General features: G+C 41.9%; 1 protein-coding gene across 1 annotated transcript in view; it reads left to right on the top strand.

Annotated features, from left to right (window-relative positions):
• The window catches only part of LOC122787370 (3 beta-hydroxysteroid dehydrogenase type 7-like), a 241,988-nt gene that overhangs the window by 102,747 nt on the left and 124,370 nt on the right, over positions 1 to 14,871 (top strand). The gene's annotated exons all lie outside the window — the stretch shown is intronic.

Genomic DNA, 14,871 nt, shown 5'->3' with positions numbered 1-14,871 from the left:
TATGTCCAGTCAGTCGGTTGCATCCTTCACTGTTTAATGTGTATTAATTTTCCCCTACAGTACAGAAGACACCTAAGTGTAGGATACAAGCCTTTATTGCCAGGATTTATGTTAAAATACATTTTGTGAAAGATTTGAAGTCTGAAACTCAAATGTATGTCATTAGTGACTTAAATCCTCAGCTCATCCCAGGATTTGCCAGAAAATCATAAACCTTTAAGAAGTATAGACCAAAAATAGGAGGCAGAAATCTGGACATTCTGTGAAAATGGTTGGAGGGTGGCATAATGGTTAAGGTGTTTGCCTTGCAAACAAGGTGCAGGGTTTGAGTCTCACAAGGGATAATTGGCTAAGCTTACAATGGCTCGCAAGGGCAGTTAGTCTAGTACTAACCTATGAAAACATAGCCTGTTGAGAGGTATGCCACAGAGGCAAAATTCTACAAGGTAGAAGGATGTTGTCGTCACAAGGAAAGTCTGTTATCAACATGCATACCAAAGTCCGAAATGATCATGTCAAATTTAAGTGGAATGTTATTTGTATGGTAATCATGTGTGATGCTAGATTTGCCAAAGGAAACTATGCTGCATTTCTTGGCATTCAGGGAAAGCTCATGATTAATACACCAAGCGTTTGTTTGGTCTAGTCCATGCTGCAAAGTTTGAGTATCAGAATGGAATTGATAACCGTGTTGGCTTTACAATCGTCAATATATTTGATTAGCAGTAGACCCTTGATATTGTTTTTTTTTCATAGATTAATAGGAGAATATTAGGCTAATAATCTTAATGGGGGCCATATAAGCCTAACCATGCTTCTTAGAAGTATTGGACAGGTTTTGGTCCTTTAGGGTGAGGGTGTGTGTGTGTGTGTGTGTGTGTGTGTGTGTGTGTGTGTGTGTGTGTGTGTGTGTGTGTAAGAAAATGCAAGAAAAAAAATTATAATATGACAGTAGAATAGCAAGTGATTTTCAATTCCATTAAGGATGATAATACCATCAGGGTTATGCGTGCAGACAAAGGGGTTTCAGTGGTTATAGTAAATTCTGATGATTATGTGAAGGGAATGCAATTATTATTAGCAGATGAAAGTGCATACAAAAAAGTTTCCAAAGGTGATGTCCTAAAAGTGTGTAAAAGAATAAACTCTTGGCTTTTTGAAGCCTTATCAGAAGGTTTGATTTTTAGGAATATGTATGAGTTTTTTGTAGTAGACAAACCCAGGATAGGGCACCTCTTTGGAATTCCAAAGATACATAAGGATGGGCACTGTTTCCCTTAAAGGCACATAGTTTCTTCACCAGCATCGAAGTTAGAGCCATGTTCCAAGTTTATAGATAGCACTTTGCTTCAGATAGTGCAGAAGACAGACTCCTTTATTAGGGATTCTTTTGATTTTTTAAGTAAAATCAATAAAATTAAGGTTGAAGCTGGTGATTTGCTGGTGACAGTTGATGTGGCATCTTTATATACCTGCATTCCGCATGACGTGGGGTTAGAGTGGGTTGGGAATTTATTAATCAGCAGTGGAGAATATGAATTAGAAGAGTGCAGGTTAATGTTGGAATGTATGGATAATATTCTTTCATACAATTACTTCATGTTTGACAACGAACATTTTTTGCAAACCAAGGGGGTGGCGATGGGTGCCAGGATGGCTCCCAGTTATTTATTTATTTTATTTATTTATTGACATTTGTTAACCGGGTTTGTCCAACTGGGCTTGTGGCCCATTTTCAGTGGTGACCCGAGGAGAAAAGCTCCAGTAATACATTTTAAAACAAGTACATTTTTAAACAATATTGATATAATAGCAGTTATAGCAAAATGATTCACATATGTTGGGATACATGCATAAAGTTAAATTTGCATTAAAAAGAAGCTAAGTAAGAATTTTACATTGATATAGTTCAATAGGTCAACAATTAACATTTTTTGTTTGTATAAAATTGTGCAAATGCATAGTAGACACATTGGAGAGAGAGGTGTAATGAGGTACTAAGTATGGTCCTTTTGAGGGTACATAAAGGGAAGGAAGACTAGGTAGGGTCATGGTAAGGGCAGGTTCTGGAATTGAGCAAATAAGCTTTTAGTTCATTTTTAAAGTGTGAGGTGTGGGAGATTGAACGTAAGTCAAGGGGAAGTTTGTTCCAAGCATGGGCAAGGGAGTGTTTGTAGAGTAGTTTGCCTACTGACCTTTTTGGGTGGTAGATATCAAGTAATTGTTGGTTAGAAGTATGGAGGGTCCGGGATGGGATGTAGATGAAGCACAGTTATTGCATTCTAGATTTAAAAACAATTATGCAAACTTAGTTCTGGTTTACTGGGAAAACAACCTTATGTCCAAGTTTACCAACAGACAGAAAATTGTGAGTTATTATCGTTTTATTGATTTGTTTTTTATTTGGAGAGTCACACAAACTGAGCTCTTACAGTTTGATGACATGAACAATAGCACTTCTTTTTTGCATTTTACTGGTAGCTGGGACAATTGTAAGATATGTTTTTTAGATTTGGAAGTTACTAAAGAGGAAGGTAAAAAATTTTTGAGGTCCTGCATCAGTTATAAGGATGTGGCAAGCAACGGTCTTTTGAATTACTCTAGTATGCATCCCACTTATGTGAAATATAACATTATAAAGGGGCAGTTAGTAAGACTTAAGAGACTTACAAGCGATTAAGCACAGTTAGATTTGTTAGTGCAGGAATTGCATTCTAGATTTCAAAACAGAGGGTACCCTTCTAAAATAGTCCAAGACATTATTAGTACAAGTGAAAGAGAGGGGGTTAGTGGAAACGCACAAAATAAGGAGGATTGGGTAACATCCATGTTGTCAACCCTTACTTTAGATAGTAAAGAAATTAAAAACATAGTGTCCAACAACTGGAGAATATTAGTTTCAAATAGTGATCTTCAGATGGTAGTAGAAGAAGCCCCCATTTTTGTTAACACGAAAGGAAGGACTTTTAAAGAAATGTTAGAAAGTGGACAAAGAAAAAAGCCTCAGGGCAGCATAGGTACTTTTAAATGCAAAAGTTGCAATTTTTGTAAATACATTTCAGAGGGAGCAGATTTTAATGTTGCAACTCAGAGCAAGATGTGGCACGTTGCAGGCATTTTTAATTGTAAATCTACATTTGTGGTATACATGGCAAAATGCTCCACTTGTTCTTCATTCTATATTGGGAAAACCAACAGGCAACTTAAAAACAGAATGTATGAACACTATTATGCCATCAAAAAGAAAAATTTAGGTAATGCTCTTTACAAGCACACTTTAAACTGTGTGAGTAGCAATAACAGTGTTAAGTTTCTTTCTACAGTTATAGATCATGTTCCATTGGGCTTTAATGGAGACAGAGATGGGGAATTATATTTTAGAGAGTTTAAATGGCAGGTTTTATTAGATGCATGCAGAGCACCGGGGCTTAACAATGGTGTCAACTATAAAGCTGTGTTGAAAAGAAAAGCTTATTATAACAAATGTAAATAGTTTATATATTTGTTTGAAATGTACTCTTTATTTAAAATGCATTTTTATTTAAACATATTTTAAACATTTTTTACATCAAGTTTAAGTAAAATGAGATTTGATTGGTGTGATGTGTATTGATGATGGTATAAAAATGAGACAGTTTTTTAACACTTTGTTCTGATGAAGGCCTAATTCTTGAGCTGAAAGCACTAAACCAGTGGATTAAAGTTCATTTTGTGTGATATAGTGCTCCATCATCACTTGTGGTTTTCTTTATATATATATATATATATATATATATATATATACATATATATATATATATATATATATATATATATATACATATGCATACATATATATATATATATATATATATATATATATGTATATACACATGTACATATATATATATATATATATATATATATATATATACACATACATATATATATATATATATACACATGTACATATATATATATATATATATATATATATATATGTACATGTGTATATATATATATATATATATATATATATATATATATATATATATACACATATAATATATAAATAAATAAACAAATAACTTGGCCAGTGTGTCTACAAGCTTCCTCTTTCTAATAGAGACATAAGTGACAGATCAGAGGTGAATTTATTATTCCCTGTCCACTGATGCAAGTTACACTTGAATGAGTGCAGAGGAGAAGTGTGTTTCACATAGGAGGGAAGCCTGCTTCAAAGAAGAGGTGGTCTCTGAGACATGTACCTTTATGTTGCAGACAAGGAATAAGTCCCAAGTCCAGGTGTTTCGTATGTAATTTGTTTTGCATATTTGCAACAGATCCATTAAGGTTGGATAAGAGGAAGCCAGGCATAGGTCACCTCTCATGATCCCAGAGTATAAGGATATGACCTTGAGGTATAGACAACTCAGACTTGTTTTGTATACTATGTATTCTTTTTGTGAGGAATTTCTGTAGATGTTCCAGTTGTTGTATATTCCTGCTCAGGTACATACCAAAGAGGGCAGTGTGTTCAATGGTGGGCCTAATGAGGGCCGAGTACAATGGAATGATAACTTTTGGACTGATACGCCATACACTTGCTTATAAGTTTTGAAACATTGAATGATTTCATTACTACAACAGACATGTGATGGTCAAAGACCAAGTCACTGTCTACATGCTTTCCCAAATCCCTGACCACTAGATCTACTCTTGGGGTGTATTATCAATGTCGCTATTTGCAGGGATAGCCGTCTTACCAAAAGATACTATTATACATTTGTTGGTACTGAATTTCAAGCCGTGACTCTGGTACCAATTGTTAGTTTATGTCAAGCCTTCCTGGAAGGTACTTCTATTTGTGTCATGGGGGAGGGGGCTTCAATGACTGCACCTAGATGTTCATCGTGTTTCACTGTTGCAGTCATGACTGTAGGGTTCTCCCCTGCCGGCAGGCAGCCCTCGGTCGGCCAGAATCCCAAAGTCTGGGTCCAGCGTCAGCTGTTCAACCATGCTCCCTGACGTCAGAGCGCCAGGAGTACAAAGCTGACAGCCGACGCCATCTTCTCCAGTCTTTCTTGCCGTGCGGTGATAACAGTTCGCAAGTGCCGGTCGGCTGACTCCTGACGAATTTTACTGATATACTTCAATCCGAAGATTTTTCTTCTCCACTCAAAGCTAAGTACCCCCTTGGGGAAACTTTTTTCTTGCTCCACTCCGATGTCAGAAAAAGTTAATAATTGTATTTCATGTGGGAAGCAAATACCTCGTAAGGATTTTCATTCTTACTGTATTCCTTGCTTGGGCCCAGACCACGACGTAGCTAGTTGTCGGTTTTGTGCTAGATTCAATCAACGTACAATTAAACGAAGGTACGATTTTGCCTTTCATTACTTCGGTAGGCGCTTTAATTACAAAATGTCGTCTGATACGGTTCCAGCTACCAGAGTTCACAAACGTCGCAAGGATAAAGACAGGCCTCCAAGGTCCAAATCTGATGATAGCACACAACCGGAGCCAGCTTCAGGTTTGGCCGTCATCAGTGAGGCACTTTTGCAGCCCCTGTCGTCGGCCATTTCAGAACCGACGGCCGAAACGGACTCTCATGAGGAGCCAACCAGGCCTTTAAATATTCCTGTTGCAGGACCTTCGGACAGTGCTCCTTCGGATGGGTCCGGAGCCGCTGTGCAGGTACCGGCTTCCGAAGGGGTTTTCAGGCCTACTCAGCTACTAGTAAAGGCAAAACCAAAGGCAAAGACTCCTACAAAATCAAAGACTTCTACACAGGCCTCTTCTGAACCAGCTCCCAAGTCACAGAAACAGTTACTCAAGATGGCGGAGGATTTACTTACTATGATTAGGGGTTCTCATCCCCCTCCAGACAAAAGGCCTAGGCAGGATATCTCGTATGATTCCTCTGATCAGGCTTCTGTTTCCTCTGTTTCTTCTTCCGATCAGGAATATTCTTTCCCTCCTTATGAGGATTCTGATGCTGAAGAATCCATTCCTTCAGCTTCTCCCCCTGAGGATTTGTCTTTTGGGGAAACTTTGCATGAAATGAGGGAACATTTCCACTGGGAAGGACAGGAGTATTCGGAATCCAAGAAAAGACTGAGGGAATTTCTTCTTCTTCCCCAACATAGACCCCTGGCTATTCCTCCTGTTTTGGATATTGTGGATGATGCCTTTTCGGAGGCTAACTTAACCCCTGACTCTCTTCCTCCTGCTCCTGTTAAGCCTGATAGATATTACAGGGTTCCTGATTCCCATCAGATGTTCTTCATCTCACATTGCTGCAGTCCTTACACTAGGGTAGTCCGCTGTCCTCGGTCGGCCCGAATATCAAAGTATTAGGCTGACGTCGGTCAAGGCGCTTAAGACTGACATCAGGACGTCAGGGTACAAATGCGCATGACCGACGTCATATCCTCAGTCTTTTTTGCCGCATGGTCCGATGCAGAAGCAGCGTTGCAAGTGCCGTTCGGCGTTCTGAAATTTTTCGAATTCGGAGTTTCAGACCGAGTCAAAGTTGGCTAAGTACCCGTTGGGAATATTTTAGTTTTTTCTTGCCTCAGTAGTTTACCGGATGTCAGAAAAAGTGAATAACTGTATTTCTTGTGGGAAACAGATACCGCATAGAGATTATCATACTTTGTGTATTCCTTGTTTGGGGCCTGAGCACGGCGTTGTTGGGTGTCGCTTTTGTGCTAGGTTCAATAAGCGCACTATTAAGCGAAGGTTAGATTGTGCCAGGTTGGTCTTTGGGAAGCGGTGTAATTATAAGATGCCGTCGGATGCTCCGACGCCCGCTTCTTCGAAGAAGCGCAAGGACAAGGCAGCTAAGCCCAGGCTAGAAGAGTCGTCCGTACCGGACGCCGGTTCTGTAGAGGCGTCAGTGGAACCGGTGGTTCTGCCGGAGGCTTCTCTGGAATCCCAGGGGGAGACTTTGTTATTGCAGGATGTGGCCTCTCAGGAGGCAGGTCAGGCTGAGGGGGCTTCTCAGGTTACTGTACTCCCCTCCCTTCCTAGGGTGGTTAGGCCCTCTCCTTCTGTTTCTAAGGCTTCTCCCAGAGGCAGGCCAGGTTTAGCTTCTGTTGGGGTCACTCCTAGTTCTTCAGGATCTGTGCCCAAGAAGCACATGCTTAAAATGGCAGAAGATTTAATTACTTTGATTAGAGGTTATTTGCCCCCTCCAGATAAGAGGCCTAGGGTGGAACCAGAGTTGGGGTGTTTTGAGCAGGCCTCAGATGTTTCAGAGTCTTCGGCTGAAGACTTGCAGGAGTACTCTCCTTATTCTGATTCTGATGCAGATGATTCCACTCCTTCTGCTTCTCCTCCAGAGGATTTTTCTTTTTCAGAGACTCTTCATTCCATGAGGGAACATTTTAAGTGGGAAGGTCAGGACTTCTCTGATTCCAGGAAAAGGCTTAGGGAATATTTGCTTTTACCCCAGCATAGGCCTTTGGCTATACCTCCTGTTCTGGATGTTGTGGAAGATGTGTTTGCGGAGGCTTCACTTAATCCTGATTCTTTGCCTCCTGCTCCTGTTAAACCGGATAGGTATTATAGGGTGCCTGAGGCTCATAAATATCTTTATAAGAGTCCTAGGGCGGACCCAGAAACTGTTAGTCAGGTACCTAAGGGTGTCAAGGCCTCTGTTGTAAAAAATCCGGTTCCTCCAGATAAAGAGGCCAGAGCTTTGGATAGATGGGGAAAGAAAGTCTATACTTCTTCCACCTTAGCTATGAGGGCTTTGAATTGCCAGTTTCACATGTTGAAATATCAAAACTATCTTCTTTCTCAACTGAAATCTAAGGTTGATGCTCTGGCGGAAGGCATTGAGTGTAAGGAACTACAAGATTTGGTACATGTCTCTGAGCAGGTGGGTAAGCATTCCTTGCAATGTGGTTTTGATGCTATACAGGCCTCGTCTAGGGTGGCTGCCACTGGGTCAGTTCTTCGCAGGCACGCCTGGCTGAGGGATCAGAATTTGTCTGAACATGTTAAGACTAGGATTTTGGATGCTCCTTTACAGTCTGATGTGTTGTTTGGTTCACCTGTGGAGTCAGTCTTGAAGAAAATGGAAGACAAGGCTAAGTCTATGCAGACTGTTAAAGATTTTTTGCAAGTCCAGCCTCCGAAGTTTAGTAGGAATTGGCCTGCTAAGGGGTGGACGTACCCTTCTTATGATTCACAGTCTAGGGGTAGATCTAGACGTGGTAGGGGTAGAGCTCAGAGCTCCTTCAGACCTAGAACAGGGAGTTCTCCTGCACAATCTTCAGGTGAGGGCAGGGGCCAGTCCTTTCGTAAACAGGCCCAATGACCTACCTTTTCAGCTGCCAGATCCTTCTTGCCTGGCAGCACCTTTGGGAGGAAGGTTGGCACTCTTCAAGGAAAATTGGAATTTGATTACCCAAGACAGATGGGTATTGGATATCATACACCAAGGTTACAGGTTTTATTTCCATACCTTGCCTCCTTTCAAAGGCATGCCGGACGTTCCTCCTCAGCAAAGACTAGAGGCTCACAAACAAATTTCTCAGCTGCTCCAAATAGGGGCCATACAGCCGGTCCCTCTGCCAGAAGTAGGCCTAGGATTTTATTCTCGCCTGTTCCTAGTACCAAAGAAGGGGAACACATGGAGACCAATTTTGGATTTATCTATCCTCAACACTTATCTGGACATTCCCAAGTTCAAAATGTTGACGTTACAACAGCTTTTACCTCTGCTGGGCAAAGATCACTGGATGGTGACTCTGGATCTCAAGGAGGCTTACCTTCATGTTCCTATCAGGCTAAGTTGCAGGAAGTATCTGCGTTTTCGGGCTGGGACTTCTCATTATCAGTTCTCTGCATTGCCCTTTGGCTTATCTACTGCCCAGAGTATTCACGAAGGTTCTGGCTCCAGTGATAGCTTTCTTCAGGCTAAGAGGAATACAGATCTATCCTTATTTGGACGATTGCCTGATTCTGGCTCAAGGAAAGGACGAACTTCTTCATCATTTACACTATGTGATAGCAGTGCTAAGATGCCTGGGGTATTCTGTGAGCGAAATAAAGTCCAGTCTAGTACCTTCTCAGTGCATGTGCTTTCTGGGTGTGAGACTCTATACAGCATCCCTGATGTCCTTGTTGACCCCGGACAAACAAAAGAATCTTTCTCTTTACTTCCATCAATTGTCTCATCAGTCCAGGCTGACTGCAAGGACAGTCCTTCAAGCCTTGGGGTTCATGGCATCTTGTATTCTGGTGCTTCCCAATGCCAAACTGCATATGAGGAAGCTACAATGGTATCTCAAAAATGTATGGACACAGCACTGCCAAGATATGGACACTGTCATTCAGATAATACCTTGCATTCAAAAGGAATTTTTGTGGTGGGCTCAGGAATGTCACCTAAACAAGGGACTCTCTGTGACCCGGCCAGAGGCGAGTCAGATTCTAACGACAGATGCCTCAGACAAAGCTTGGGGAGCTCATCTAAATGGAAAGTGGATACAAGACAAGTGGCCTGTCAGACTTCTACATCTACATATCAACTTGAAGGAGATGTTAGCAGTCCAATTTGCATTAATAGCTTTCAAGGATTTACTTCATCCAGGGCAGGTGTTGATTCTAACAGACAACACAACTGTCATGTGGTACATCAACAAGCAAGGGGGAACACATTCTTATCCTCTATGCAGACAAGCAATGATTTTGTGGGAGACTGCTCTCAGTTTACAGCTAAATCTTCAGGCAAGGTTTCTGCCGGGAGCACAGAACTCCTTAGCAGATGTGTTGAGCAGACAAATTATGGATCCCCACGAGTGGAAATTGGATCCTTATGTATTTCAGAAATTGACAGTGTCATGGGGAACTCCAGACATTGATCTGTTCGCTTCTCCACTAAACTACCAGCTGCCAAAGTTTTGCACAAAAAGGTTTCATCCCACAGCTTGGAAAGTGGATGCTCTTTCATTCAATTGGAGCAATCTTCATGTGTATGCCTTTCCACCTCTGCCTCTCCTCCCAAAGGTACTTCTGAAGGTCAGACAGGACAAGCCAAAGATGATTTTAATAGCTCCAGATTGGCCTCGACAGCACTGGTACCCACTACTGAGAAGTTTGATGCAGAGCCTCCATGGCCTTTACCTTCGATTCCACACCTGCTGTCTCAGGAGAACAGTCATTTACTCAATGTCAAACTTCACTCTCTTCACCTGACAGCCTGGCATATTCTGTTTTAAACCCTGGAGGGTCTCAGCTTCCACAGCAGGTTTTGAATGTTATTTTGGAGGCCAGAAGGCCTAGTACAAGGAAAGTGTACGCAGATAAATGGAAGAGATTTTTATTTTGGAGTGCAGCAAAGGCATTTGATGTTTCTAAGCCTAATTTAAGTGTGGCTCTTCAATATCTTACTGAGTTACTGGACAAAGGTTTGTCCTTCTCTTCTATTAAGGTTCATGCTGCAGCAATTTCTGCTCACTATGACTGTGACCCACCATTGTTTTCTCATCCTTTGTTTAAGCAGTTCCTTAGAGGGGCAAAGAATATAAGACCCCCACGGAGAGCTCCTACTCCTGCTTGGGATCTCAATTTTGTGTTGGAGAAACTCACTCTACAACCTTTTGAGCCTGCAGCTACTGCTGAGTTGAAATATTTATCATGGAAGACTGCTTTTTTGTTAGCCATTACCTCTGCGAGAAGGGTTTCTGAATTACAGGCCCTTATGGCAGTTGAGCCTTTCTTAATTTTCCATAAGGATAGGGTATCTTTGCGTACTAATCCTTCCTTTATGCCTAAAGTGGTTTCTAGTGTGGCTTTAAACCAAACTATTCATTTGCCTACTTTTTATGCAAACCCCCAAAATAAAGGGGAAAAGATTTTGCACACTTTGGATATACACAGGCAGTTGCGATATTATTTGAGCAGAACTAAAGGGTTCAGGCAGTCTCAGCAGTTATTTGTTTCTTTTGCTTTGGGTTCTCAGGGCAAGCCTGTGTCAAAACAAACTATTTCTAAGTGGATTGGGTTTGTATTGCTTTCTGTTATTCCCATCATGGTAAGGAGATTCCAGCTGGGATTAGGCCTCATTCCACTAGGGCTACTGCCACTTCTACAGCTTTTTTAAGGGGAGTGGCAACTAAAGATATTTTGGAGGCAGCTACTTGGAGTTCAGTGCATACTTTCTCTAAGCATTATCACCTTCCACTTTACTCTAAATCTAGGGCTGGTTTTGCCACTGCAATTTTACAGGGCATTTTGGCAGCTCCTACTGCTTTATAGGTTTGCCATCCTCCCTTATGTCTGCTTTGGGATTCTACCCAAGTGTAAGGACTGCAGCAATGTGAGATGAAGAATATAGTACAGTTTTGTACCTACCATAAATGTAGATGTTCGAAGATCCACATTGCTGCAGTCCAATTTACCCTCCCTCCTTCCCCTCTGTAGTTAGAGGCGGTTGTGTGGTGTGGGTTGTACATATTGTGAATATTGTATATATTGTACATATGGTTAGTACAAGGGTGGTTAGTTGTTTTTTGCTGTCTTTTGGTTTTGACCTTTCTGTTTAGGGTCTTCTGACATCTGGGGCAAGAAAAGACTGAGGATATGACGTCGGTCATGCGCATTTGTACCCTGATGTCCTGATGTCAGTCTTAAGCGCCTTGACCGACGTCAGCCTAATACTTTGATATTCGGGCCGACCGAGGACAGCGGACTACCCTAGTGTAAGGACTGCAGCAATGTGGATCTTCGAACATCTACATTTATGGTAGGTACAAAACTGTACTTTTTTATACAAGAACCCTTCTGCTGACCCTGAAACCATTTCTCAGGGTCCTAAGGGAGCTAAGGCCGCTTCTGCCAAAAATCCTATTCCTACTGAAAAGGATTCTCGAGCCTTAGAAAGATGGGGCAAAAAGGTGTACACTTCTGCTACTTTGTCCATTAGGGCTTTAAACTGTCAGTTTCATATGTTTAAATACCAGCAATTTCTACTGTCTGTCTTAAAACAAAAGCTTACTTCCATTTCTGCCTGTGCAGATAAGGAATTACATGACTTATTGCATGCCTCTGAACAGGTTGGGAAGCATGGTTTACACTGTGGATTTGATGCCTTGGAGGCTTCTTGTAGGGCTGCGGCCTCTGGCACAGTCATTAGAAGGCATGCATGGCTAAAGGAACAAAATTTACCTGAACAAGTAAAGGCTAAATTATTGGATGCTCCTGTTCAGCATAATGTTTTGTTTGGATCAAAAGCTGAAGAGGTGATTAAAAAGATGGAGGATAAGGTGAAATCCATGCAAACAGTTAAAGATTTCTTACAAGTACAGCCTCCTAGATTTAGCAGGAATTGGCCTTCTAAAAATTGGTCCTTTCCCTCTTCAGACAGGCCTCAGAGGGGTAGATATAGATGTTCCAGAGGGAGGCCTCAAACACAAGCTGCTTATAGACCAAGACAGTGGACTGCTTCCACTCCTAGGGGAGGAGAGGACAGGTCACAATCTCAAAGAAAACAAACTCAATGACTCCCTCTGTTGGGCTACAGAAACTTCTTGCCTGGAAGCCCCTCTCGGAGGAAAACTCTCTCTTTTTTATAAAAATTGGACTCAAATAACCCAAGACACATGGGTTTTGGATGTGGTTTTTAAGAGGTTACAAATTCCATTTTCACACCTTGCCAAGGCCAAGCGGATGGCCAGACCTTCCAAAACATCAATGGACGGAGGCCTTAAACCAGGTGGAAGCTCTTTTGGCTATGAATGCCATAGAACTGGTTCCTCTTTCAGAGATGGGAAAAGGTTTTTATTCAAGGCTGTTTCTAGTCCCAAGGAAGCAAAACTTATGGAGACCCATTCTGGATCTGTCGGTCTTGAACACCTTTCTAGAAGTTCCAAAATTCAAGGTGCTTACTCTACAGCAGCTACTTCCAATGCTGTCCAAAAATGCATGGATGGTAACTTTGGATTTAAAGGAGGCATATTTACACATTCCCATCAGGCAGGATCGCAGAAAATACCTCAGGTTCAAAGCCGGATCGAGGCACTTTCAATTCTCTGCGCTGCCCTTTGGATTATCTACTGCGCCCAGGGTCTTCACCAAATGCCTGGCTCCAGTAGTAGCTTACTGCAGACTCAAGGGAATTCAAATTTACCCTTATCTGGATGATTGTCTAATTCAGGCAGACAGCAAGGATGTCTTACTCCAGCATCTAGAATTTGTACAGAACCTCCTGGGATTCTCTGTAAATATAAAGTCAAATTTGACACCATCACAACAGATAACTTTTCTGGGTGCACTTCTAAACACCACAACCCAGATGGCATTTCTGACATCCGAAAAACAGTTACAGCTGGCTTCAACTTTCAAAACCTTGGCAACTTTAACTCATCTATCTGCAAGGAAATTCCTGCAGGCTTTGGGTTACATGGCCTCCTGCATCGTTCTCGTACCACATGCAAGACTACACATGAGGAAAATACAGTGGTACCTAAAAAGTGTATGGTCTCAGCATTGCCACAGTTTAGACATACTGATCTCCGTCCTTCCCTGCCTTCAAAAGGAATTTCTTTGGTGGTCCAGGGCATGTGCTCTAAACAAAGGGAAGCCCTTTCGTCTGCCTCCTGCTTCTCAGATTCTAACCACGGACGCCTCGGATTATGCTTGGGGAGCCCATTTTCAGGGCAATTGTTTGCAGGGCCTTTGGACAAAGGTTCAGAAGCATCTGCATATCAATCTAAAGGAAATGTTAGCCGTTCAGAAAGCTCTATTGGCCTTCAGGAATCTTTTACAACCAGGACAACTGTTAATACGGACAGACAACACCACAGTTATGTGGTACATAAACAAGCAAGGGGGATCTCATTCCTACCCCCTTTGCAGACTAGCCATGGATCTATGGAACACAGCTCTAGCTTGCAATCTGGATCTTCAAGCTCATTTTCTACTAGGAAAACAAAACTTCCTAGCAGACAGTCTGAGCAGAAATCTTTCGGATCCATACGAGTGGATGCTGGACACCAAAATATTCAGGATGATAACAGCAGTCTGGGGATGTCCTCACATAGACCTCTTTGCATCCCATCTCAATCATCAACTACAGACTTTTTGCACCAGGACTTTCCACATAGAGGCTTGGAAAGTGGACGCCCTGTCATTCAGTTGGAGGAACCTCTCGGGATATGCCTTTCCGCCTCTTCCTCTTCTTCCATGGGTTTTATTGAAGATAAAACAGGACAAGCCCAAGATGATAATCTTGCTGGCTCCAAATTGGCCTCGGCAGTTTTGGTATCCAGCTTTAAAAAACCTATGCCTGGACCTCCCTTGGGTTTTACCTCAGTCTCCGAACCTTCTGTCCCAACATCAGGGTCAGGTCCTACACTCTCATGTCAGAACTCTCAACCTGACGGCCTGGTTAATCCAGGGCCTTTGATTTCTTCTTTACTGCCCAAGCAGGTTATGGATGTCATTTTAGAAGCCAGACGTCCTAGTACTAGAAAATCTTATGCAGGCAAATGGAAAAGATTTTGTTCCTGGATGCAGGCTCAGGATTCTGATCCTCTTCTTCCAAACATTACTTTGATTTTACTGTACTTGACAGATCTCTTACATAAGGGTCTCTCTTTTTCTTCCATTAAGATACATGCCTCTGCTATTTCTGCTCATTATAATACAGACCCTCCCATCTTTTCCCACCAGCTCATGCGACAGTTTCTCAGAGGAGCTAAGAACTTAAGACCTCCTAGATCTCCTCCTATTCCTGCTTGGGATCTCAACTATGTTTTGGAAAAACTGACCTTGCCTCCTTTTGAGCCTGCTGCCTCTTCTGACATAAGTTTTTATCTTGGAAGACAGCCATCCTGTTAGCCCTAACCTCTGTCAGGAGAGTTTCAGAGTTACAAG

The sequence above is a fragment of the Protopterus annectens genome, chromosome 13.part0 (genome assembly GCF_019279795.1).
Source record: "Protopterus annectens isolate FY-2018-M chromosome 13.part0, PAN1.0, whole genome shotgun sequence".
In the NCBI taxonomy this organism is placed as follows: Eukaryota; Metazoa; Chordata; order Ceratodontiformes; family Protopteridae; genus Protopterus; species Protopterus annectens.
This window is presented reverse-complemented; position numbering and strand designations above follow the sequence as displayed.